This window comes from Mustela putorius, unplaced genomic scaffold (assembly GCF_011764305.1).
Source record: "Mustela putorius furo isolate JIRA1106 unplaced genomic scaffold, ASM1176430v1.1 tig00003892_pilon_pilon_pilon, whole genome shotgun sequence".
Classification (NCBI taxonomy): domain Eukaryota; kingdom Metazoa; phylum Chordata; class Mammalia; order Carnivora; family Mustelidae; genus Mustela; species Mustela putorius.
Window position 1 is genome coordinate 17098 of NW_025422041.1, and position 27832 is coordinate 44929.

Here is a 27832-nt window from a genome sequence, read left to right on the forward strand (position 1 = left end):
TTTCTATTAAGTACAGAGCAGTGGGACCAGATGGAAGTGACAGAGAGAGAAGGAAATCCTAAAGCCCTATCAGCACCCCCTAAGTTAAAGTGATCAAAGTTGAGAATGAGGATGGGATATGTGGCTAAAATAAGAACATGACACATGGCTTACGGTAATGAAAAGCAAATTGGGGATTTTCTCTGATCCATCTTCTCAGTAACTCAGGGTTTCACATGGAGGCAGATAAGGACTTTCCCAAACAGAGTGGTATTAACGTCTACTTTCTTCTCTAGAGGATGGAGGGCTGTTTCATGTGAGCGGATGTATCAAGAGTGGTTACCAAGCCAACAGCAAACTGATGTGGAGAATTGCCTTCCTACAACAGAGAATGAAATATGGAAGTCAACCAACAAAGACAAATTAGTCCAATGCAGTGGGACCCGGGGGCAGACTCTGCCCTGAGTTCTTTCTAGTCTTCTGTAGACTTCTTTTGGAATGGTTTTGAGAACACAAATCAGCTCTCCAGCTGGATCTACTCATCTCTCTTTCTGTGCTTTTACCCATGGTGCCCTCATCCATTCACGTGATGTGAGACACCTTCCGTAACCCGAGGACTCCCAAATTTATATTTCTATCCAAGATTTCCCTTCAAAGTCCCAAGCTTGTCTATTTTTCAAATGGCATCACAATTGTGTCCCAAACCCGACTCCTGATTCTCACCCTTAAACCTGTTTCTCTGCTGAGAGCGGGGCATTATCCACTCCATTGCTTGAACCTAAAGCCTAGCAATCTCTTCCTCTTATTTAATGAAACCCTCTATGCCACATTTGATCCAGTTCACTTAATCCAAAATTCCAATTCCAAAAATACATCTTGAATCCTTTTGCCAATATCTGAACTACTGTGACTTCTCATTCGGATCACTGACTTTGCATCCTAACAGACTTGTTTTCCACCTTGTGCTTCCCAGGAGCAGCCACGGTAGATCTAAAGTCTCAGTCAGACCATGCACTCCTTTCCTTGAACATCTTAGTAACTTCTTATAGCATCTCCGAGAACATCCAAGCCTGGGAGTGACCTGGTTTTGTCCATCTCTTTCACTTTAGATTCTGTAGAGTGATTAGGACAGAGAAGAGCAAGAGCGTTCCCAGCCTCAGGGCATTTGCACCTGCTGTGCTTCATACCTGCCTAGTTCACACCTATCCTTTCTTTATCTGGATTGCTCATTTTCATCTTCCAAGTCTCATCTTAACTGTCACTTCCCAGGAGGTCTAGTGCATCACCCAGTGAAAGGCAGACTCCTCCCCCTTTGGTATTCTCTCTTGAAGGACTCCCTTCTTTTTCTTTAATAGCTTGCCCCAGTTCATACTGGATATTTGGTTTCTTGCTTGTTTATAGTCTCATTCACAGCAGGGAATGGGACTGGAAGCCACTCCTAGGATTTCTTTTTTCCCTTTCACCATTTTGCTTCTGGTGCCTGACATGTGGAGATCTTCTACTAATATATTTTTCAATTAAGTGAATGACTTAAAAAATAAGCAAACATCAATAGAACAAGACAGAAATGAGATAGATGAAAAAACTCTGCCGCAGAGAGAATTAGAGGATCGCCATAGCTTTTGAAACCAGGGGATGAAAGCATTTCAGGAAAGAGGGAAATCCCAGGGAGCATTCGCTTAATGCTCTCAGGGCACTGGGAGAAATCATGAATTCTTACAGAAGAGCTAAAAGATGTTATGGTAAGACAACAAAATGGGAGAGAAAGGGAAATGCAAGGGGATGGTAGGACCGTGGCAGAAACTGCAACAGCATTGGAAGCAACAAGGAGCAATGTCGCCGCTGCAGAGAATAAGGTCAGTTCAGTGAAAGGCGAGTGTAAGGCGCTCTGAGAACACAGAGGAAAAGGACAACGAGAACAGAGAACTGGAAGGAACATCCCGGACCTGCAACGGGTAGACAAAAAAGAAAGGTGCAACGTGGATCAATGGCGGTCCTGACAGGGAGAGAGGAAAGGGAGCAAGGCTGCTTCTGAACTCAAGAAAGGTCCAGATACGCCCCGTGCATGAATTCATGACAAAATTAACAGCACCTGGAAACAGCTTGGTGACTTTCTTGAATTCAGGCTTACGGAATTACTTACTTACACTTTGCCGAGCAGAGTCCTACTTGTGATGGGAACATGAGCTTTGGGTGGGCAGGGGTCTGTGCACAGTAGGTACTCAATACATATATGCCAGTTTTTTAACATAAAAAGTTATATACTCGTGTAAAAATCAGCAATGGGAGGAAGGATTGCAGTCTTTTTGCTGACATACACAAGCTTCAGTAAAATTACTATAATAAAATTATATGCACTGGACAACAAAATATATACTACAAACTCTACTTGTAATCTGTGAACAGAAGAATCAAAACAACAGTGGAAAGAAACCTTAGCATAATTCCTTTGAGTTTTTACCTAATCAGAGAGACAAAAGTATCTGTGATTATAGATAAATTGAGTAATATAAATAATACTTAAAAATATGTAACAAATTTTATTCTTTATAAAAAAAAAGTCTTCTTTTTTTAAAGTTCCTGGAACACTAAATGACAAATCTTTAGTTAAAAATATCTCATGCGCATAATATAATTTTATTTTTAAAATTCTGCATGCATGTATACAAATATATTTTTTCTGGGTAAAAATAATGCAAGATGGAGACAGCAGTAGGAAAAGTATTTTCTCTGGGTGGTGGGATTTCTTTTTTGGGGGGCATTCCAGTTTTTAAAATTATTTTTATTTAAATTCTAGTTAGTTAACATACAGTGCAGTGCTGGTTTCAGGAGTAGAATTGAGTGGTTCATCACTTACCTACCACACCCAGTGCTCATCACAACTCGTGTCCTCCCTCAGACCCATCTGGGGGGTGAGATTTCTAATTATTAAACATTTTCCTTTTACTTATATGAAATTTCTATCCTTTCTACAGTGAAGTTGTATTACTTGGATAATTAAAAAAGCAAAGGGGGGAAGCTAGCCAGCTGATACTCACATGAAATATTATTAGTAAAGAGATGGTCCGTCCTAAGAGAGGGGTAGCCAGGAAGACAGAGGAGACGTGCGTACAGACAACAAAACCTTCGGTGGGGCTTGGGAAGCTTTACTAAAGTGTAAGAATTGAGAGAAATCCAAGCCAAAACGTTCTATATGGAAAAGGCTGCCAAGGGTGCCGGCGCCCATCGCAGGCAGGTTTTCCCAAGCACAGCATCCCACAAGGTAAAGAACAGAAACAGAAATAATCTCAAAGGAATATGGATATTAAAATAAACATAACCTTGGAAGGACTATGTGATGCTGCTGCTGGTTTGGGGAAGTGAAGAAGACTTCCGTCCTCTGGGAGTGGTAAGAGACAGGGCGGCATAGTAAAAGATCTCTGTAGCATTAGACTTTCTTGAATGTGAGGGCAGGGTCTGCCCCTCAGACCTAGTAACCTGATTACTGAGGTTACTAGGTTACTAGGGTACCTCAGACTAATAACCTGATTACTGAGACGTCTCTGATGCTCAGTTTTCTCATCTATAAAATGGGAATAAGTTTACTTACTTTGGATGCTTGGTATATTGAATTATCCAAAGAAAGTCTGTGAACACATGTGGAAAAACATATCTGTATGCGTGTATAAGTACATATATATACAGGCACAAGTGAACCTGGGGTTGGTTAGGAAAGAAATGGGGCTGGATCTTGAGGAATTAATTCGGTCTGTACATGTGGAGCACGAACCACAACAGGCAGAGGGGCACAGAGTACTTGTGTCTACCTTCACAGAGCTGACACACGGCACCTTACAGGGAAGCCAAAATCTGGATCATGGATCCGCAGGCGGGAGGGAGACAGATAACAAACCCATCCTTCCTGCATTACGAGGGAGGCTGGGAAAAGCCAGAGGAGAAAAATAACAAACTGTCCACAGAGAATTATTCGATTTTATTCGATCAACAATGATCACAGCCTCATTTTTCTTCTCCCGATCGTCCAAGCCCATTACTGGGGAGGGCGATGCAGGCACAGAGAATCGAGAAGTTGGGGCTGGGAAGCTGGTAAAAACCCCAAACGTTCCTGTGTTTATTTCTGCCTGCTTGTCCAGGACCAGTGTTTTACAAAAGGAGTGAGAAATGAGTAACCACATGCTGGGCAAGATGTTCCTGAGAATGTCAGGAAGCTTGTTTGTCAACATTAATTGACAACCGATGTTTCAGGACAAAGCGTGATTCTCAAAATTTAATGGGACAGCATTGTTACTTAATGCCAGAGGGGGCAAGAGCGACTATAGGGCCAAAGCCTGTAGAAAGGAGAAATACGGACAAAATAATCCCCTTTTTGTTTTAGGAAAATGTAAAGTGGTGCCCCAGGGATTGTTGGCAAATATTATCATCTTTGAAAGCTACTACTTAACACAAATTCCAGGAAACCAGAGACTTCTGGGTAATGTGAATTACAAGGAAAGAATGCCCTATTCTGTGGCTGCAACTTTTTAATGGAATACTGGTTGATTTTGAGTGAAGAAGGCCAGGGGTCAGGGTCAGTTTGGGAGAATTTCCTGCCTGTTTCTGTCAAGGCGCCTCCGCAAGACGCTTCTTTCTTGGCCGTCTTGAAAAGTTTCCTGGGATCACCCACATGTGGGAGCCACCCATACCTCTAGGGGCAGGGCTCCCCTTTTTTTCTCTACATGGCTTAACTGAGGGTAGAGCTCAATAGCTCTGTGTGGACCCTCTGTGTGCTGCGATGGCTTCTGAAGAAGATCTTTTCTGCATCAGTTCCTAATGAAGAGTTCTGTGGTAGGAAAGGGCAGGGTGGGGACTGGGGCAGAAGGGTGCTTCCAAAGAGAGGGCCAGACTTGGAGGGCTCAACGTTTCTATTAGAGTCAAGGAATGATAAACAGCAATTTGGGGTTCGAGCATCGGTGGAGGGCAGGTGTGCAAGGGATGAAGCTGGGAAGAGTTTGGGACCTCCTAGCGCTTAGGGAGAGGAGCTGGCCCCAGATAGGATGGAGAGAGTGCCCCTAGAAGTCCCCTCCTGGATCCGTACAGGTGCAAATATGGTGGAAGGGGGAGCCTGAGGAGAGGGAGGTCAGTTAGGAGAAGGAGAGAGTGAGGGGGAAGGGCAGGACTTGCCAGGGTGGAGCACACAGAGAGGAGGGGGACCCAGCGACATCAAGAACATGGAATGGATAGGATTTGGTGATTTCAGTGCAAATGATGAAGGAAGATGAGGCAAGCCCCATTGGATGCCGGGTGGTGCTCTCTCTACCCAACAGGAGCAGGGAACTTCTTATTTACTTCTCTGATATTTTCTCTGTACGCTGATGCTTATTTTTGGCTGCTAGTGGAATCTGAAATGGAGAAAGCTAAAGATGGCTGACTGGTTTGCTGCCCCATTGCTGACAGGAAGAGAGTAGATAGAACACAGCCACTGCTTTCCCTGTGAGCCAGCTTTGTTCCTGGGGGAGAGACACGTATCCCAGCACGGAATCACGAGATCACCTGGCAGCTGTGGACGGAGGTCGGTCCAGATGCCAAGGGACTGAAGGGGGAGCCCACCTCTACCTCTGCCTGGGTGGACGTGGAAGTTGGGCATTTGTGAGGGCTTCCAAGAGGAAGCGACTCTTGAACTGAGGCTTGAGGGACACGTGGGCGTTCTGTGGGTGGAAAAGTGAGATGAGAAGTGGGTAAAGACATCGCATATGAGAGAACATGGCAAAGTTAGGCGATGGCAAATGGCGCAGTCTGGCCGAAGGCTCGTGTGAGCAGAGGGAAAGTGTGAAATGAAGCTAAGAAGGAAATCAGGGGCAGAGCAGGAAGGGCCTTGAAGCAATGACAGGAAGTTACAGTCTTTGCCTTGTAGCTGATGGGAAGACGTTGGGGAGCTTTGAGGAGAATTACAGATGCCATTCTCTCGCCCACTCACGCACTCACCAGATGTTACTCAAGTTCCATGTTGGACCACTCTGGCAGCAGAGTGAAGGGGGGGGGGAGGCAAAGAAAAGATGTTTAGCGGAGAACACCAGCTGTTTTCCCAAATGTACGTCTTCTGCCGGGATACACAGCTAGATAACAGTTCTCTGTCTTTCTTGCTGCTAGGTGTGGCCATGTGCCCTTATGCCAGTCTATGCCATGTGTGCAGAAGGGAGTTGTGCTGCATCCTGGCAAGGGCCTTTGAGACCTCTCCTCTGCTAGGCTTTATGCTTTTCTTCCTACCGGCCAACTGAGTTGAGACCTTGGAAACCAAGTCTGAAAGATCCTGGTGCTGCCATGAACACAGGCCTCCCCTACTCTCCAGAATCACAACCCGGACTGTTATGCGAGTCAGAAATAAACATTTATTATGTTGAGTCATTGTGTGTTTGGATCTATTCCCATAGCTTAGCTACCCTAAGCGTACACAGTTGGTGTGAAGAAAATGGAGGTCTCAGCTAGGGCCATGATGGTTTTCAGATTTGAGGATGGTCCCACCACTTCCGGTTGTCTTTTCTGTGGTTTGGAAGGAAGCCCCAGGCTTAAGCAGGAGGGATCCTAAGATGGATCCAAGAGCTGGAGGCCATCTCCTGCCATCGCTCGTGGAAGTTACTAAGTGCTGTGTATGCCACTGTTTCTTGTTAGTGAGAAGGCAGGAGAACGTTTTGCTGAAGTCATTTTGGTGGTGTCTAAGGCAATTCCCTCCAGGACTCCTTCCCCATTTGCTTCGGCACGTTCAAAGAACTTTCTGGCTCTGCCTTGACTTGTCCCTGACCACTGAGCTCTTAGTGACTCTCCTCGTTCTTCCAGATGTTGACACGCATGGGCACCGTCTACATAACACATTCAAGCTTTTCCCAGCTTACAAGTCAAGTCGCTCGTGCCACGCAGCCCCTCCTCTAGCTACAGCGCTCTCTGTTCTCCCTCATCTCCCATGTTGGGAGCCAGGACTCTTCTCCAGCGAGCCCTCCAGAGCTGTTCCACACAAGCCTACCAGCTTAACTCTTTCTTTGCCAAACCCCATGGATATTACCCAGTCCTTATCCCTGGTGACCTTGAAGGTCTCCCCTCCCCTCAGCTTCCCTGACTGCAAACTCTAAACCTTAGTAGGAGCGTGACTCCAATAACCCAATAATAGAATACATAAATATTCATGTATATGTATGTACATTTACACAGGAATATACAAAACGGCCAAGGAAATGTTAACACTGCTTGTGAACTATTAATCACGTATAATCACGTATTGATGGAGCCAAGGCCCCCCTCCCAGTCTTCGTATTTCTCCAATCTGTGTGGAGGGTCTTGCGTTCTCTTTTACTCTTCATAGAGTTTTTCTCTGGTGTATGTTTCTTTCTCCTAGTTTCTTGTGCTTGGTGGGTTTATCCCTGTTGTCCTAAAAATCTGGCAGTCATCTGCGTTTGGTCTATCACCTTGATCCAATTCCAATACCACTCCTGCTGTACTTAACGAAAAAAGAAATTATGTCTATTTTAGATCTTTCTGTCCTATTCCAGTCTCTTTTTTGGACTGATAATTTTTATTAATTGCTTTTTTTTTTTTTAGGTCAATAGCGATATTAGATACAGACCACAATTTTAGCTCCTTCCCCAAAGCTCCCTCTCGCTTTTCTTTTCGTTGTCTTTTTTCATTGACTAGAAATTCCAGATTGCATTAGACATGGTAAGAGAGGACATCTTTATCTTATTTTTGGTGTTAGTGGGACTCATTTTTTTTCACCTTGTATATCATATTAGCTGCTGGCTGTACGTAGGCATTCTTTATCTTGTTGGGTTCTATCTCTTTGTTCCCTCTCTTTCTAGGTTACTGAACAATTAAAAAAAAAAGTGTTGATATCGTATTATTATCCAATTCCTTTTGACCTTCATGCAGAAGTGAGTTTCTCCCCATTTAACTAAATCAAATTAATACATCTCCTAATGGAGAGAGGTCATCTGTTACCCTGGTCTTCTTGCTTTGTGTCCAACTGTCACTGCAGAGTAGGATGAAAACAAGACCCTGAGTGACAAGTGACAGGACATCCCCCGCCCATGAGGAGGGCAAGATGGATAGACTGCGGTCTGATTTTCTAGTTGTCGTTGTTGTGTTTTTTTCCCAGTCACAACACGTTTTCATTACCCTCTGAGAGCAGAAGCCCGCCCCACAGAGAACAGGAGTCTGATCAGGCAGCTTCCAGGCCAGGACCTCAGGGCCCTGTTGCAGCCATGGAACAAGACAGAGCCACCTGGGGAACAGGAGAGAAGCTATCTCTCTGGCTCTTCACCAACCACATAACCAGGTGTAGACATGGCATGTTTTCTCCTCATCAGCTCAACATGCCCGGAAGGGAGGCAGGGGCCGAGGTAACGAGGACCTTCTACTGTTGCTTCCTGCCTTTTCCCCCTTTTCTGAGTAGGGGCTTTGATTCTGCACTAGTTCATATCTGACAACTGCCCTTAATTCTAAACCTTAGGACTAAGCCTCAGGAGTTCCAACAGCGATGGGCAAATCCTTCTCTTATGAGCGGTAGTTGGCAAAGGTGGCCAATTATCTCAGGTGTTCACAATTATTTCCTGGACCTTTCCCACAGAGTAGATCCTAATGAGTTATATGGGAGGGAGACTCTCCTTTTTTTTAAAGAAAGAATTCAGCAGTCATGGAAGTTGAGCCATCTTTCCATGAGTGTGTGATCCTAAATCCTGTCTTAATATTTAACTGTAAAGTAAGGCAATAGCTTAAAACATTTTAAGGTCCTAGTGAGGAGCCCAGTAGGCTAGGTTATCAAACTGTGGAAGAGGCTTCCCAGTGTGCTCGCTACCCCAAACAGACGTGGTGAGGGGAGAACTGGGAGCTCTGCCACCCTCACCCCCTCCAGCATCTTTCGCATTGGACCCTGGAGCTCCTGGTGGGCTCTAATCCCTGCCCGGCTAGAAGGAAAAACTTCTCCTCGTGAGTGTTCATACCTACCACGTGACTGATTGCTACGAAGACCGCCCCCTCGCACTAACACAGAACAGGCCAGGTGGGAGCCTTGATTAGGCTGCTCAGGGACCATGCACAGGGTTTTCAGGTAGATCACACTACTCTTTCAGCAAGGTAGAATGGGGGCTGAGAGGCCCAGCCAGTCAGGAAATGGACATGAAGATCCCAGGTCAAGTGAGACCAAGAGAGGAGGGCAAAGGGATCAGGTGAGAAGCAAGAGAGGACTTAAAAAGCTAAGGGCAGGTGAACATCATGAGGGAGGAAAGACTGTGAGAGAACAGGACAGACAGCGGAGGACAAGAAGGAAGGAACAGGTGTGCTGAGTAATGTGGGTGAGTCTAAGAAAATAATGGCCTAGGTTCTAGAAGTTTCCAGGCTGTGGTTCTCGGGAGGCACCCAGGTGTGCTTTTCCTTCTTGTTCTTGGATTTCTGTGACAGTCCTATGGATTCTCAAACAACTGACCTGTGTATGTTAGCTTGCGTGTTCTCGCAGCCAGAAGACCCAGCCCTAGACCCTGAGCATAAGAGAACCTCCTTTTGTAGGCAGTGGAACCGCAAAACTCTGTCTTTCCCCTCATCCTGTTTTTCCTAATTCTCCCACCTCACGGGAATCCCACAGGGACAAAGCATGGCTGGGAATGTCTGGAGCTTGAGGATTTGAAGGTCACCAGCAGGACTGAGAGCTCGCTCTTCACACTCATGTCCACGAGGCTGGAGATCTTCTATCCCCACAGGGAGGGCTCATTGAATGTTCTCAAGTTGCGAATGATTATCTACCAACAGTGCTGGGGAGCCAGTCTCCTTCCGTCCTACTTGTACCCCCCCCCAAACTGGCCAGGACAGTCCCCCGATTCTCAGTCCCATTCCTTGGAAACAAAAGAGCAAAAGAACAAAAGGTGAGAATTATTTCACTCAGCATAATCTCTTTGAGTCCTGTCCATGTTGCTACAAAAGTTGGGTATTCATCCTTTCTGATGGAGGCATAATACTCCACAGTGTATATGGACCACATTTTTTTATCCATTCATCTGTTGAAGGGCTCGAAGAGATTATGCTGAGTGAAATAAGTCAAGCAGAGAGAGTCAATTATCACTTGAGAGATTGACAATTGACAAAGAGAGTCAATTTCACTTATTTGTGGAGCATAACAAATAGCATGGAGGACATGGGGAGATAGACAGGAGAAGGGAGTTTGGGGTAAATTGGAAGGGGAGGTGAACACTGAGAGACTATGGATTCTGAAAAACAATCTGGGGGTTTTGAAGGGGCGGGGGGCGGGAGGTTGGGGGTATCAAGTGGTGGGGGTATTATAGAGGGCACGGATTGCATGGAGCACTGGGTGTGGTGCAAAAATAATGAATACTGTTATGCTGAAAATAAATTAATTATTTTTAAAAAAAGGTGAGAATTAATTGTAGGGGATGGGCATATCAGGAGAAGATTTCCGATTGTGGCTCCGAGGAGAAAAGAGGGCCTGAATGTGATTTGAGTCAGCATGGGGAACTTTCCGTATGCCCTAGGATTCCCACAGAGGCTCCCCCCGCACCCCGCTTGCTGACCTTAGGACCCATTTCACGGAGCAGCTCTTCTCAGATTGGGGCTCAAGGGTGGAGAGAAATTAGAGGGGCACGCCCAAGAAGAAAGGCATTCCCTGTGGAGAAAGAAGCACACGGCGGAGGGTGCGGGGAGGGTCAGCATGCTATCTAGACGGAGAACTAAGGACAAGAAGGTAAACTGAGGCTCAATCCTGCCGTGCTCTGTGGGCGGGCAAAGTGGGCATCAGAGTTACAGGAATAGGAGAGGGATGTATCAGAGGCCCTGGGGAAGGGCTCGGCTTTGTAAGGACTGGAGTGAAGATGATGGGGGAGGAGAGGCCCTTCTTGAATCACTTTAAAAACCTGCAGAGACTCAACTGACAGGTTTACCAACAGATGTAAACATACTCTGTCTCAGTTAGGGGTAGGCTCAGAAAGACACACCGAGATCATGGCTAAATTAGACCGAATGTTTCATGTCTGCACTGGGGGAATGGTCTATGTCGCTAACATGTATGTCACTAAATCCTTGGATGTGCTTGTAATTTATATGAAAATGTTAAACAAAAACAAAAACAAAAAAACCCCAAACAACCCCACCTCCCAAAACCAAAAAACAACAAAACCAACCCGGTCTCCCTTTTTTTTTTTTTTTTTTTCTTTCCTAAGAGAGTTTAAGCTATCCTATGGTCTCTAGCCTTGGATTTTTAATTCACGGCAATGATTTTCAAATCAGTGAAACATTTCCTGCATATTATCAATTTCTGACTACAAATTAGAAAAATGCAAACCCTCTGTCTTAGCACCCGGCATCTCTGAGAAGACATTCTTTTCACAATGACATTTGAAGGCTTTCTGGATGTGACCGATGGGACAGTCATTCTGAGTGAATTTAGAGATTTTAATTACTGTTGTATTTAATTGCAAGTGGGTGCTGTGGGAAAAAAAAAAAAAAAAAAGCTGTCAACAAAGGAAGTAATTATTCCAAAGCATTACTTCTGCTCCCCGTTTTCAGTCAAAAATTTCTCACTAAAAATGTGTTTCTTTAAACGTAACTCAAAGCAGCTGATGAAATCTAAAACCATGGAAAGTTTCAAATCACAGAGCAAATGCTGGGGACTTGACTCAGTGGCAAAAGACCTCCGCACCGTCCCTCGTATCCCATCCCGGGGCTTCCTATGTAAGTAAGTTCGGATGCCTGCCGTTTTGTTTCCAAAGCTCAGTATTTTCCACTTAAACACTTCCTTTTCATAATACTTCTGGTGTCTCTGGAGTGTTATTACTGTTTGATTTTTCCCTTTTAATAATGACTCTGACTGTGGTGCCTTTTTTTTTTTTTTTTTAAGAGAGTGGACAGAGCAACACTAAAGCTACAGACAACTGTCCAGACAGGAGGTAATCCCGCAAACCCTCCCAGGATGCCTGCGTCAACAGCCAAGGCCAGCATGTGGAAGGTAGCCTTTCCCAAGATCATTCCTCAGCGTCCTCTAGCCTGCTGGGAACCGCAAAGACATACACCATCCATAAGGCCCTGGGGACCTAATAGATGAGCAGAAGACGAGGTCAAAACCCAGAGTTAGACCGACCCTTTCTGGAAGACAAAGAGGCAGCCGCCTTATCAGTGAATTTAATGAGCACCTATTTGTGTGTGTTAACTTTGCCAAATGCAGAAATCCCTGTCTCCGGGGTGTTTATGATATATTGACGAGACAAGGTGCATACAGACCAAAATGATTTAATTACCATCTCCCCAGGCAGAGGTTCCTAGATGATCTTCCTCGGTGGAATGTCTCTTGTTCTTCCCCATTGGAGAACATCATGATTTTCCTCTTTTCTCCCGCCACATTCAGGACCCTTTGCTACAGATGTAATTGTACATTTATCGGCTTACCTGTTTCTTGTCTGTTTTCCCGTGCAGAGCTGAGCTGTAAGAACAATAAGGCAGGGGCTGTGTTCATTTTGCTGTTGCTCTATATCCAGAAGCTAACACGGTGCCTGCAACATAGTAAGTGCTCAATAAATGTTTCTTGAAGGAATGAACAAATGAATGAGTGAGTGAACAAAGGAAAGAGAAGCTTGGCTGGGGAAAGTCTCCTAGGCCAGGAGAACATGTCGCAGACCCAGCTAGAAAGGAAGCTGGTTGAAGCCCCTTTTGACAAGGATAAGCCACTTTCCTCCCCAGAAATGACTCCAAACGGTAGGTGGGTGGGTATCTCTATTCCTAGAGGGGCCTCCTAACTGAGGACCTCGTGGAAATAATAAAGGAATCCAACAAGGGTGACAGAGATGCCATTGAGAAAAGAACCACACATATTTTATTATTCTATATTAACACAATCATTATATAACCAGGGGGTAGAATTTTGATGACAGCCACCATCCCTTCCTCCCTGAGGGGCTACACAGAGCTGTTGCCCAGTGTGGCTTGGGGAGCTGTTTTCTGTTCTGGCTTGATCTAGATTTCTCTTCTCCCAGCCTCTGCTGACCTCCTTCTGAGTCTGACATAGGTCCTTAACCTACTCTGCCTGCTTGGGAATCCATTACTTCCTTGTTTCGGGGTCTTTATTACTATTTGCAGAATATTCTCAGTCTCTGAAAATGTGATTGCTCAAATTTCACTTTAAAGACAGTCTGTATCAGCTGATATTTATAGGAGTTTTACCTCCCTCCGTGCTAGGCTGCAGAAAGCCTCCTGCCGGGAGTTGAATGATGACTATCCCTTCTTCAGTTCTGTCTATAGTAACTCCCACAGGGCGCTCAGATATGTCACATGCACTTTTGTTTTGTTTTAGCTTAGCTTTAGGTCAGGCTAGTGTTTGGCTAGAAAATGAAAGATGGGTTTTTTTACGTCGCTTTTCTGCTAGGCTCCTAGCAAGCCACTTGTGGTTGTGCGTGTGTTACTCTTTGGGAACTTAAATCTAGGAGGACTTGGAGCTCTCAAAATAATTGGCTTTTAGCAAGTGAGTGAATTCTTTCTTTAACTTTTCTTGCAAAAAAGACACAGTATGGACCATTAGGTCAATCCAATAAACTGTGAGGGTGTGGAACAATGGGAAAAAAAAAAAAAACACTGAATTGTGTGTCTGGGGGCCAGAGTCCAGCCTCGGTTTGGGCCCCAACAAACTGTGTGGCCTTGGACTGGTGCTCATTTTTTAAAAACTGCTATCAGCTCAAGCAAAACCTGGGTCACAGCAGCTTTTGAAACTGGCCATGATCCACTGTTTGCAAAAAAAATTTTTTAATATCCATGCTTCAAATGGGAAAGAACTAGTAGAAAGCTTATAAGAATAGCACTGAAAACTGCTATCATCAGCAAGGAAAAGAAGTGAGGATGAGAAAAATATCCTTTTTTTTTTTTTTTTTTTTTTCATTTCACAAAAGAATCCCAGCTTATCGTTTTCCCCCTTCTTAGCATACAGAGGCAGCCTTAAAACGTGAGTTAAGCAAAGCAAACAATTCCGAGCTAATATTTTTTTTAAGATTTTATTTATTTATTTGACAGAGAGAGATCACAAGTAGGCAGAGAGGCAGGCAGAGAGAGAGAGAGGAGGAAGCAGACTCCCTGCCGAGCAGAGTGCCCGATGCGGGACTCGATCCCAGGACCCTGAGATCATGACCTGAGCTGAAGGCAGCAGCTTAACCCACTGAGCCACCCAGGCGTCCCCGAGCTAATATTTTGTTGTCTTAAAAAGTTATAGCGGCATCAGATGATTTTATAGCCCACTGGGGCCAGAAGATTCGCTGGGAAGCAGAGTGAACCTACATGAGCAAGTTGTACTATATAAAGTGGCAAGTGATCTCAGACAACTACAGAAACCTTCCTGTCTCAGTTGGTACCCTGGAGACAGCCGATAATGCTGGCATACACTGCTAAAACTGTCAGCAATAAGACGTGAGGAAAACCCAAACCAGAACTTTTAACAAATTATGAGGTTGTGGAAAAGAGCAGAAATGTCTTGGTAATGACTTACATTAACAATACAGCTGCCTCCTCGAGCTCCCCGAGTCATAAAACACTAACAACTAGGGGCTGAAAGGAAAGCATGTGCACGTTACAAGGAAATGAAGATCAGAGAAACGGACTTTGCATGGGGGGGTGTGGTGGTTGCCAAGCTAAATGCAGAAGAGCCACGGTTCCGCTGATGCGAAAAGAGTCAACCACGACACAGGGAAGGCGGCCGAGTGGGCTTATCTCATGCACAGGCCTCAGTGACTAAAGGTGGTTCAGGTGGAAATCGCTGGGTTTAAACCACCAGCAGTAGTGATGGGGGCTATAGCTCGGTCTCCTCATCCGTCAACTATGGCCAATGGCTTCTGTAAAGAAAGCATTTTGGGGGCACCTGGGTGGCTCTGTGAGTTAAGGCCTCTGCCTTTGGCTCAGGTCACGATCTCAGGGTCCTGGGATCAAGCCCCACTTTGGGCTCTCTGCTCAATGGGGAGCCTCCTTCCCCCTCTCTCTCTGCCTGCCTCTCTGCCTACTTGTGATCTCTGTCAAATAAATAAATAAAATCTTTAAAAAAAAAAAAAGCACTTTGAAGAGTGCCTCGTGACTGAACACTCTGGAAATGTTCGCTGTTACTACTCTCATTTCTACTGCCACTGCTAGGAATGAGCCTCGTCAATCCAAACCAGACTCTTTTTTTCCCCCCAAAACATGGATAAAACCAGAAAGTAGTATCAGATACTGGCAAACGACTTCAAGAGTTGGTTAGGCACAAGTCTCTATGTTCCCACATTGTTGGTTTATTTGTTTTATTACTGATTTATACAACAAATATTCATCGAGCCCTGTACTGGGGCAAGGCTCCATGGCCTAGGATTCTGACAATGAATAAGATATAGTCTCTGACCCCGAAGAGCTCACAACCTGGCTGGTGGTGGAGAGCAGACAGAGCAGACATTCTGAGGAGTTACATTTCAGGTAAGGGAGGGTACAGCGGGAGGACAGAGTAGAAGGAAAGCCGGAGGGAGGAAGCCTTGATCCAGACTGTCTGGGGTAGGGGAGGAGAGTGGGGATGGGCCATGGTCAGGCGGCATTCCCTAGAGGTGATGTCTGGACAAAAATGTGAGGTGTCACTGTTTCAGTTAGAATGGAGACGGCCAATCAGATTGAGGGTAACAGCCAGAACACCTTGAATTCCCTACCACCATTGACAAAGAACTCAAAAGTGTGCTTTTGAAGTCAATGCCTACCTTTGTTCTTTCTTCCAATTAATAGAATGGAATCTTTATGGGCCATGATTTTATATTATCTCCTCTTGCAAAGGAAATGCTACTTTTTATTTATTATTTATTTTTTTTTTTGAGAGAGAGAGGGAGAGAGTGAGCTTGCAAGTGGGGCAGGTGGGGGAGGAGGGGACGGGGAGAGGGAGAGAGAGAGAATCTTAAGCGGGCTCAGCACAGAGCCTGACCTGGCTCTCGATCTCACGATCTCACCACCTTGAGCCAAAATCAAGAATTGGACACTTAGGGCTCCTGGGTGGCTCAGTGGGTTAAAGCCTCTGCCTTCGGCTCAGGTTATGATCCCAGGGTCCTGGGATTGAGCCCTGCATCTGGCTCTCTGCTCAGTAGGGAGCTTGCTTCCCCTCTCTCTGCCTCCTTCTCCGTCTACTTTTAAACTGTCTGTCAAATTAAAAAAAAAAAAAAGTCTTTAAAAGAGTTGGACACTTAACTGACTGAGCACCCCATAGAGGAAACAGTAATTTTCATGCTAACAGCATACATTTATAAAGGGTAACTTGCCACCATCACACTATGTAAGGTCCGTCTGGATGCATGAAGTCCTGTGGGGCCTTGGGCTGACCAAGACTGACCCCTACTAAGGTTGTACAGACTCCAGGTCTTAGGGCAGAGCTACTCCGGGCCCCGGTGTGTGCAACTGCATTTCTGTTACACCACAGCCGGGCAGGAGGTAGACGCGATGGCTGTGGCATCCTTTGTCAGAGGGAGAGGAAAGTGGTGGGGAAAAGGAACTCACTGTGAGCAGATAGAAGGCCAATGAGGCTACAGGTGAGGTCCTGTGAGAAATCCAAGACTGCCTTGCTCAGTACGCCATTGGGCGAGCGACATAAGCCAGAGAAAGGTGCCAGTCCCTAACCTCAGAAGAAGTCCTGGACACCAAGACACAGAAGTCAAGATTTTTTTTCTAATCCTGAAATTGACCACTGTTGATTTTAACATGCAGTAGGACAGAGAGACGTTTTAGAAAGCCCTGGAGAAACTGTCGGTGAAAGTGTTCACATAGGGAATGCGCTTCCTGTTGTTCAATGCAGCTGTCTTCTTGTAGAACTCCCCTTTGAAAAATGAACAACAGACTTGAGGATCTTCAAAGAACAGAGTTCTGCTCCACCCTAGCTCTGCACATCTGAAAAACGGGAAAGAACATTTTCCGTCCTTTTTATTGAGTCGTGACCCTCAAAATGCATTTCCTTAATTCAAAGAGTCCCTCTAACATTTGGTAGTTTAAACAATTGGTTTAAAATATGTGAATAACTAGGCTTCATTTGTTGGGAATCAAGACTACTTGGAGAAAAAATAGAGAAAGATGCAAAGAATGTCTGAGAATTGTGGGTATTTCATTCCTTTTAAAAACCACACTTCACTTGCTCAATGAAAAAAAAAAAAAAAAAAAAAACCTTTTATTTTTAAAGCTTCTTTCAAGCTGAAACTGTCTATGTCCAAGCTGTAGCCTAGAGCAAAATTTTACAGCTGAGTAACAAACCTCTTAAAACAGGGATTTATAATGGAAATGCTATCTGAGAGTTAATTACAGTGGGCTCCAGAAGGGTGTAATTTTTTTCATCAGTTCGGAGAGAACGCCAACCTGGTGTGACCATATTTACCCCAAACCTCAGACTCCATTAATTCATTCCACTGGGCTATACAGCAAAAGCCAGTGTCCAGGTCCCTCTTTTTTTTTTTTTTATCCACTTTATAGCCCTAGTTTGTCTAAAAGGTTTCAGAAAAAGAAAAGTTCTTTTAAGAGAGGCCAGTATCAATAACAGAGGTTTTAAATTAGGACAGCCGAAGACCAAGAACGAAGTCCTGCCTGTTCTTAAGGGAAGAAACACAAACACACTCTTACTAAAAACAAAGTTTAAAAACCTGAAACCTTAATTATCTTTAGACTTCTCTTTGGACTTTGACAGGGTAAGGTTTTCATTCCTAGGAGGTCTGTTTTCTGAAAGTGCACCTGCTGCCTCATTGATGACTAAAGGAGTTAGCCTGTGACCAAGGGGACTGGGTGACACCAGGACCAAAGAGCAGAATTACCAGGGGGGGATAAAAAAAAATAGATCTGCCTGAGTTCTAATGCTAGAGATTTAGATCCAACAGCCTGGGGGTGGCCAAGAGATTGAAAAGTTCCCTTGTGGATTTTAACAGGGGGCCAAGACTCAGAATCAGAGCTCTGTCCCTTCTACACAAAAAGTGGGGACCATGGACCAGCAGTGCCCGTATCATCTGGAAAGGCAGAATCTCAGGCCATGCCCTATTAGAACCGGTATTTTAGCAGGACAATTGGGGGATTTCCCCAGGGCATTAAAGTTTGGGAATCAGGGCCCTACACTACAGCTATAGCAAACAACCTGCTGATAGTCTCAGACTCAGTCTTAGAGGAGTTCCAGTATATACCCACCGAAAATATGATCTGCCTGATGTTCCATGCAATAAATACAGATAGGGAGTATTCCTTCACCTGATCAGAGTTGGAGGAGAACAAAAGGATGGTACTGATGAGATGGGTGTCCCTAAAGCTTTCTGGGCTCTGGATCCAGGACACATGCAGAGTTGGAAAGTGGGACGACGGGAGGGGGAGGGAGACAGCGGTTGAAATGAGTGATGATTCATCCATGTTCATAATGGAGCAGCCATTAAATATTTTGAAAAATCATCTCTGTTTTTCTGTTTTGGCACACCCCCAGTGTGTGTTTCTTGTCATCACCTGAAGCATGCTAGGCTCTTTCCATCAAAGGTCCTAGCCCTAGGCTCTACTTCCCCCTGGACGCTCTTCTCCACATCTTTGCACGGCCAGCGACTTCTTGGCATAAATAACCCAGCTTGTCACTTGGGCAGCAAAACCCTCCTTGGCTACAAGCTAGCGTAGCCACCCAGAATTTTATAACATCATCTTCCTTTTAATTCCTTCCATAACACTTATTCCATCCTGTTTCTTGGTTTTCTTATTTGTTGGTTTTTTATTCTCTCTCCCCTCTTTAAAATGCATTCTTCATGAGAATGGGGAACTTGTCTTAATTCAGTGCTCTGTCTGCATTCAGTCACTCATTCAACCAGTGCTGCTTGCTCACGGGCCATCTGTTATGTGCAGGGACAGTTCTAGATGCCGGGGATGGAGTACTTTTAAGAGTGCCTGCCCTAGAAGAACTGTTCAATAAATCTTGATTGTTAAACTAATCCATGCTCTTCAACAAACATTTTTACAAGACCATTATAGGCTATTCAAAGTGCTCTGAGCTAGAGGATTACAAATGTAGATTCTAACTATAAGGAGTTCATATTCTAGTATGAACAATAAGGCAATAAGATAACCCGAGAAGCATTAAAGTAGCCTTCAGAACAAAAAGCTTTGGGAAGGACAGAGGTGAGTCAAGAATGCTACTTAGGAAAAAGTCGAGGGGAAGCAGTGTCTGGAGATCATTTTGAGAGATGACATTTCTAGAATACCTTTAAAGGGAAATCAGGTAGGACCAGGCAGAGAAATGATAGAACATTCCAGTTAGAGGACAAGGCTAAGCAAGAGATGTGAAAGAAGATGAAATGAGCGAAATGGTCAAGAGGCTCATGGGGCCAGAGGGAAAGTGGCATTCAGGTAGAAAGTGAAAGAAGTGATGCCGGAAAGTCAGGTGGAGGTACAACCCTGATAGGTGTACCACCAGCAGCATTTTAATCCGGGCTACCTTTCTGGCCAATAATTTCTCTGTATGCATTAGGGATTTTTAAATTGTTAATTCTCTTGGACTCAATATTACCATTTTTAAGTTTTGTTTTTGTTTTTTGTTTTTTAAAGAAAATAAGCATATATCTGGACAGTGATTTATGTTTAAAATGTTTGTGGGTAAAGGGTTTATAAAGCTTTTCCCTATTTCTGCATGAGAATTTGACCTTCATTTACCTGGTAACCTGATGAAAGGGCGCATCAAGTATGTTGACAACTAGTCAACATGACTTATAGTAAACCTGACCTTGGGCTGTGCTGAGTGGCATCTAGGCTATGGGAACTATAAATAACGGATAGGAACCATAGCTCTGAGCTTCTCTGAGCATGTGCTCTTATAACTGGACATGTCCTTTATAAGGACCCTGAAACTTGTCCCAGTGAAACTGTTGTCAGAGTTATGGTTCCCTGGGGAGGCATAAAGCTTCTAAACCAGGACAGTTCCTGTGCTTAACTCGATGTGCATTTTCATCTCTTTGCACGTGAACTTCTGTGGACCACTGCAAAGGAGTACCCATTTTTTGCCCTTCCAGCAAGTTCTGTTCCCGTTCTACACAACTTTGAGTAGAATGTGTCATGTGTGTTCTTTGTGATGCTGAATGTTGAGAACCAAGAAGAATTCTTGATGCTAAATGTATAAACCAGAGTTCTGTTTTTGTTTTTTTTTTAAGATTTTATTTATTTATTTGACAGAGAGATCACAAGCAGGCAGGCAGGCAGGCAGAGAGAGAGAGAGGAGGAAGCAGGCTCCCTGCTGAGCAGAGAGCTTGATGCGGGGCTCGATCCCAGGACCCTGGGATCATGACCTGAGCCGAAGGCAGAGGCTTTAACTCACTGAGCCACCCAGGCGCCCCAAACCAGAGCTTTATAAGATCAAAATTAGGGGGTGCCTGGGTGGCTCAGTGGGTTAAGCCACTGTCTCCGGCTCAGGTCATGATCTCAGCGTCCTGGGATCGAGTCCCGCATCGGGCTCTCTGCTCAGCAGAGAGCCTGCTTCCTCCTCTCTCTCTCTCTCTCTGCCTGCCTGCCTGCCTGCTTGTGATCTCTCTCTGTCAAATAAATAAATAAAATCTTTAAAAAAAAAGATCAAAATTAGGGACAAGCTAAATGCCTAACAATAGAGGAATATACTCTACTCATAGAGTATAGTTCATTCAAATAAGCAAGAATAAACTATTGGCATTACTTCAAAATAAAAAGCTGCACAGCAAAGGAAATGATCAATGAAATGAAAAGGCAACCTACTGAATGGAAGAAGATATTTGCAAATCACCTATCGGATAAAGGGTTATTATCCAAAATATATAAAGAACTTATACAACTCAACACTCTCAAAAATAATCCAGTTAAAAATGGATAAAATACATAAACAGCCACTTCTCCAAACATCCAGATGGCCAAAAGACACAAGAAAGGATGCTCAACATCACTGATCATCAGGAAAATGCAAATCAAAACTGCAATGAGATAGCACCTCACCCCTGTCAGAACGGCTGAAATAAAAAACCCAAGACATGAGTGTTGGCAAGAATGTAGAGAAAGGGGAACCATTGTGCACTGTTGGTGGGAATGTAAACTGGGCACCCACTGTGGAAAACAGTATGGAGGCTCCTCAAAAAGTTAAAAATAGGGATGCCTAGGCGGCTGAGTCAGTTAAGCGTCTGCCTTTGACTCAGGTCATGATCTTGAGGTCCTGGGATGGAGCCCCAACTAGAGCTCACTGCTCAGCAGGGAGTCTGCTTCTCCCTCTCCCTCGGCCCCTGCCCCTGCTTATGCACACACATACTTTCTCTCTCTCAAATAAATAAAATATTTTTTTAAAAAGTTAAAAAAAAAAACTACCTTATGATCCAGTAATTGCACTACTGGGTATTTACCTAAAAAATACAAAATCACTAATTCAAAAGGGTATATGCACTCTTAAGTTTATTGCAACATTGTTTACAATAGCCAAATTATGGAAATTATCCCCGTGTCCATCACTAGATGAAGACATAAGGAGGATGTGGTATATGGAATGGAATATTACTCAGTCATAAAAAAGAGCTAAATCTTGCCATTTGCAACAACATGGATGGATCCCGAGGGTATAATGCTAGGTGAAGTAAGTCGGTCAGAGAAAGACAAAGACCACATAATTTCATTTCTTTGTGGAATTTAAGAAAAACAAAACAAATGAGCAAAGTAAAAAAAAAGAGAGAGAGAGAGAGAAAGGTAAACCAAGAAATAGGCTCTTAACTACAGAGAACACACTGATGGTCACCAGAGGGGGAGGTGGGTGGGGGATGGGGGAAATAGGAGATGGGGATTAAGGAGTGCACTTGTGATGGGCCCCAGCTGACATATGGAAGCACTGAATCCTTATATCGTACCCTCGGAACTAACACTACACTGTACGTTAACTATACTAGACTTTAAAATAAAATTTGAAAAACAAATAGATCTACTTCATTCATAAAATGGAACATGAAGCAGCTCTAAAAGTTCATGTTTCTGAAGAATAGTATCAATGGGAAATAAATGGTCATAATATATATTAACTTAAAAAGTATAATATGAGAAGGCATATATGGTGTGAACACGTAACACATGTTTGTATGAAACAGGAAGGAGCTCCAACCAGAGTACAGGAAGAGAATAAGGCCACATATAAAGACATCTTCCATTTTGCCATCTTTTCCCTTCTCTCTTTTCCAAGGTGCAACTAATTTTCCCAACTCAGATATTGGTGATTCATGCCATCTGGGCCATCACAGAGCTCAGTACCCTGGCCACAGTGTCCAACTTATGACCAAGGTCAACTGATCAGGGTTTCTTATGCCCCTCTCCAGAGTCATTGCCTGGGCATGTGGGCTCAGGTGGTACTCGAAGGTACAAATACTGGGACAATAAACTGGAACTCTTGATTTGTTTTTGGATGAAGAGATGAGAAAACAGTTGTGGCTAGCGCCCAGGTTCCTGCCATGAGGTGGGGAACAACAGTCACCTTCCATCCCGCGGGCTGCCCAGGGAGGGACGGTCAACTTGTGTAAGAGTTAGACAATCACAATATCACATAAATCCAGAACAAGGAGAGGATGCGACACGTGTTTGTTAAATTTAGTTCAACAACAGTACTTTTCTTTTTCTTCTCTTCTTTGAAAAAGCCTGCTAGCACCAAGGCCTCTGAAGTCTGCTGGTATGATCTGGTCTTAGGACCCAGAAAAGAAATGCTGCTCTAAGGAAATAATGGATCAGGCCATGGACCATGACTTACTTCTTTGTGCTTTGTTTCATTTACTAGATATTTTTACAGCTAAAAATTACTCTTAATATATATGTTGAACATAGCTTTTACACAATATGCATAGACATATATGTATGGCTTACAAGATGGTAACATGCAAATGATTTCATGATTTTTCCTCTTTAGGCTTAATAATGTGCCATAAGCATCCTTCCGTGCCAGCACACAGGGCTCTATGACTCTGTCATAATCACTCTTTACTACCGTCCTGTGAACTGACGGGTACAGTCATACCTATCTTGGCCACGTGACCTCATTTCACCGCTAGCTAGGTGTCTCAGTGTTTGTCTAAGTGGGGTTAACTGACAGAGGATTTGCTATAAATGAAAGTGAAATACTGTAAGTAAAACCCTTAGCACAGTGCTGAAACAGAATGGGCTCAGTAATTGGGAGTTCTATCACTATTTCTCCTATGGAATTCTTACTCCATTAATATTGTCATCAGTGGATAGCTGAGTTATTTCCGATTTCTGATTCAACAAACAAGACCGCAACACACAGTTTACCCTTGTGTGATTTTTAAAGACTAAACTCCAAAAAGCAAGACTGCTGGGCACAGTATATACCACACGCATACAAAGAGAAACGTGACAGCATACACACACGTATACACAGCATATACACAGCATGACCCCAGGACTTCGGTTACACAAAGACACTCTTATGAAGAAGAATATTTCAGGGGCTCAGAGATTATCTCTTGGGAGCTGGCCAAGGGCTAGTCCTAAAGACACATTTCTTTGGCAAGTGTGGGGTCTGAACGACACAGGCCTGCTGAGTTAACCCTTTTCTGCCCCCCGGGGAGATGCATGAGCCAAGACAGAGAGGTGGAAATGCACAACCCACACTTAGGGACAAGAGTGCAAACCAGTAGCATTAAAGGGAAGGAGAAGAGTGAGAGGTCAAGTGGAAAAGTAACTTGGCCCAAACCATGAAGAGGAACCATGGAGAGGTTCAATGCACAGAAGCACGGGGATGAGGATAACGCACGTGGGAGTGGTTTTAAAGATAAGCTGGAGGGAAGATTCTGGAGCCTGGGGACCCTGCCAACACCCCGTGGGACAAGATGGCCTGAAGCAGTGGGAATGGAGAGGGCCTGTGCAGGAGACTGTGAAAAGCAGCCAACTTTCAAAGTCACTGAAAATGGGGACAAAGCTGAGGGGCTAGAATCCTAGAGCCCTCTAGGATCATAAGCCCATGTGGTTAAAAGTAACAGCCTCCCGATACCAACAGACGTGCCAGGAGAGCCTTCGGATCCATTCACCAACTGTTTATCAAGGGCCTACCAAGTGCCGAATGAACCATCATCCAAATTTGGTTCATGAGCCCCCCTCTGTCCCCTGAGGAGCTTGTCGACAAAGCCTATTACACCCCCCAAGAGCTACCAAATTCAAGTCTCTAGTGCAGGGATTGGAAATCTGCATTTTTTACAAGCTCCCCAGATATTCTCACCACTAAAATTTGAGATTCTCTGTTCTCTCTGGTGCCCAGAAAGTCATTTACACTGGGAATACACTGGGAATTTAAATATATCTCAAGTTGTGAAAAGAGGGAGGAAAAAACTATAGAAACCAATAGATACAGGGGTTTTTTTGTTGGTTTTTTTTTTCTTCCTCCTTTTTCCCAATTCAGGATGGGAGTCTCCATGGTAGGCATGGAGTGAGGCTAAAACTACGACATTTTTCTGGGTGGCTACATGTGTGTGTGTGTGTGTGTGTGTGTGTGTGTGTGTGTGTGTGGCCTTTCTGTTAGGAAAGGATGGCTAAGATCTGCAGACGACGAGGATGTCCAAGTGCATGGCCCTGTGTGCGATCTGATGAGGCCGAAGCTCTTTTAACCAAGAATGACAAAGTCTTTGCCCAGCACAACCCAAGACTGCTACAAAAAATACATGACATATATTTTGGAAATGAGCACATTAAAAGATGCCTTTATATATGGAGAAAGCAGAGAATTTTATTTAAGTTTGGGCAGCCCTTTAGAACGTTCATGAACGTTTTTAAAAGCAAAGTTCCAGAGGAAGCAAACGTTGCTAGTGACAGCCCAGAGCTCAGGACATAAGCCGAATGAAATAAAAAATCCAAGGATTTTTTTTTTTTTTGGTTTTCTCTCCTAACCTCTTCACCTGGCTTTCGCCTCCCCCTCCCGCATCCTTCTCCTTCCCTATAGGAGTCCTTTCCCCTCCTGGCCGACAGTGGAGAAGCAGCATGTTCCAGAATATGCAGCTCTCTTAATCTAATCCAGCGTTGATGGTTTCTTTCATTAAGTTTCAGCATCCTTCTGAAAATCTGGCAAATACTATGATACATGCTATCTCCGTTAAATGTATTAAAAGAACATTCAATCAGGAAATTAGTTAACTATTCTCTAAATAAATTATATTTGAGATGCTACATATAAAATATGATAATTCAGAGAGTAAATCAAATTATGCATAATATTTTAATGTTCTGTTGAAGAGAGTGAACAGGGCATAAACTTTAGGGCCAGACAGAGATCAGTTTGATTTATGGCTCTAGATTCGGGGAAGTTATTTAGGTTTTCCGAATCCATTATTAGATTCTCATCCATTACCATTGTTTCCGAGCCGGGCATTATCGGCATTTGAGGCAGGATAATCTTTTGTCCCATGAGGTGGTCCTCAGCATTTCTCACGGTGGTCCTCCTCCTCCTTTTTCTAGCTACTAGATCCCAGGAGCATTCTCAGCTCTCACCTTGAGATACCCAAATACCGTTACAAACCTGAAAACGCCGCCCCCCCCCCCCCCCCCGGAAGGTGGTGATGCTCCCAGCTAAAAGCAGGTGCATTAAATGAATAATAATAATGCCTCTCCAAGTTGGAAAATTTTTCCTGGCACTTTGGGGTAAACAAAGAGGTAGCTTAATCCCAGCCCGGTCCATAGGGGCTGCTGTGCAGAGCAAGCTGCTTCATCTAAATATCCCACCGGTAACACTGCAGTAGGAGTAAGACCTGAGGGTTGTAGTAAGAATGCAATGAAGCATCACGCGCTAAGCACCCGGCAGCCAGGCTGGTGCAGTCAAGTCAGTCGCGTGGGTGCTGTCCAGATGGGAAAGCCAGATGCCGGAGACGAAGGACAGTGGAGGTGGCCAGGAAATCAGTTACCTTGTTTAAGACGTTTTGCAAAAACAGGGGGAAGTGGGAAGTAAAGAAGAGTTATTAGACAGTGTCGAGAGTTGTCAGTTTCTCTCCCACGCCCCTCCCCTCCCTGAAAACACTGTGTGTACTTGACGCGCTCTCTTGAAGGCCTCGGGCTGGATGGTGGGGAAAATAAGGCTGAGTTTCAGGAGGATGTAAAGGGCCACGAGGTGGCGTGAGAGGATGCGGATGCCAGCTGGGCACACAGGGAGGAGAGCTCACCAGCATTCTATGCGGCTTTTCCAAACTCCAGGCTGCGCTTACGTGTTCGCGGACCGTGTCCAATGTCCCTGAGATTTTCACCTGCTCTGCACTCTATCAACACCCGGCAACAAGAGAGACGGCCAGCACTCATCAGAGCTGCTTAAAGGAGATGAAGCTCAAGAAAAAGGAAACTGGAACGGATAATGTGCTAGCTAAAGGAGAGGCTGGATCTACCGGGAAGGGAAGTTATCTCCTCCCTACAACCTTCTGCTCCCGTTAGACCTTGGCCTCAGAACGCTGATATCCAACAGGGTTCAAGGACCAGTTTTATGTTTGTTTTTTTAAAGCACATTTTCGATGGCTTTTTTTTTTTTTTTTAACCCTCAGTTGCCCTATCTTTTTCCCTCTACCTTCTTTGAGTGGCACGAAAAAAACCTTTTGTATCTGATTCATTCCAGGATCCGTTCAGTTCCTAATCTCACTTTCCTTTGCCAAGAAGTATTTTCCAACACAATTATTGATTGCCAAGTCATCCCTCACATAATTTGCTGAGGCCTTTCCCATGTTCTCTGGAATGATTCAGAAATCATAGGAGAAACGCAGTCCCTGGCTTCTAGGAGCTGGGACTTTGTCTCTTTTTGATCAACTGGTCAGTTTTGTTTGTTTGTTTGTTTGTTTTAACTAAATGAAAAGTAACCCATGATACCAGAAAAATGGTAACATGATTACAGGGGTTTCAAAAATTTTTAAATAAGGGAAAAATTAAGTTTGAAGAACTATGGGGCTGCCCTAATGCTGTGTAAGAAGAGAGTGCAATGTTTAAGACAGCCTCGGAATAGGAGCGCCTGGGTGCCTCCCTTGGTTGAGATGCTGACTCTTGATTTCCACTCAGGTCATGATCTCAGGATCATGGGACCAAGCCCCACCTCAGGCTCCTCCCTCAGCACGAGGGCTGCTTGAGGTTCTCTCTCCCTCTACCTCACTCTCTCTCTCAAATAAGTAAATAAATAAATCTTAAAAAAAAAAAAAAAGGACAGCTATGGACTACTAACTCTTCATAAAGGTCTTCCTAGGACAGTCCCCATTGCAAGTAATGTACAAATGCAGGGTTTTATGAGATCAGAGGCTTATCCTACTCCTCTCCTGGAGGTTAACAATGCAGTCTCAGAGGAGCCCTGAAGACATGAATTTACCCGACTTACTCGATCAGTTTTTCTCCCAAACCTCTTGAGGATGGTATGCCCTTTTGTCCTAACCTTATTCCCTTATTCATATCCCACAGAACTGGTGTTCTGTAGGTCATTAAGATAAAGAACAAGAATTTTGTTTGTTTGTGCTTTGGTTATTGTGACTGCTTTTCTTTTTTTTTTTTTTTTACTTTCAATCAATTAGTAAGTAAGATTTCTGCTAGATAGAAAAGCATATGTTTGAATGTCATGCCTATATGCCATTACTATGAAAGGTTCTAAGCACATACTCTGAGTACCTGATTTATCTTGTCATTGATGGGTAGCAGGCAGTTTGCAGGAAGGCCCCGGTCCACAGACGCGCCGAGGAATGACTCCATCATTCACTGGGCACTACCCTTAACCTTAGTGGAATGCATCGCGCTAGGAAGAGGACAATGGTGAATCTAAAACGAGCTTCCGCCCACCAACAAGAATCTGTGACATATGGAAACACACTATTCCTTTCTCTTGAGGAATGCTGGTCAAAGCCACTTCCTAAATCAACAA

At 44.3% G+C, this 27832-nt stretch overlaps 1 long non-coding RNA gene across 1 annotated transcript; it reads right to left on the bottom strand.

Moving 5' to 3' along the window:
- Window positions 1–257: 257 nt before the first annotated feature.
- LOC123388180 lies at window positions 258–26413 on the bottom strand. Its single transcript, XR_006602738.1, has 3 exons — window positions 26115–26413; window positions 12388–12491; window positions 258–358 (listed from the first exon to the last, which is right to left on the bottom strand). It is a non-coding gene; the product is annotated as an uncharacterized LOC123388180 (long non-coding RNA).
- Window positions 26414–27832: the final 1419 nt, after the last annotated feature.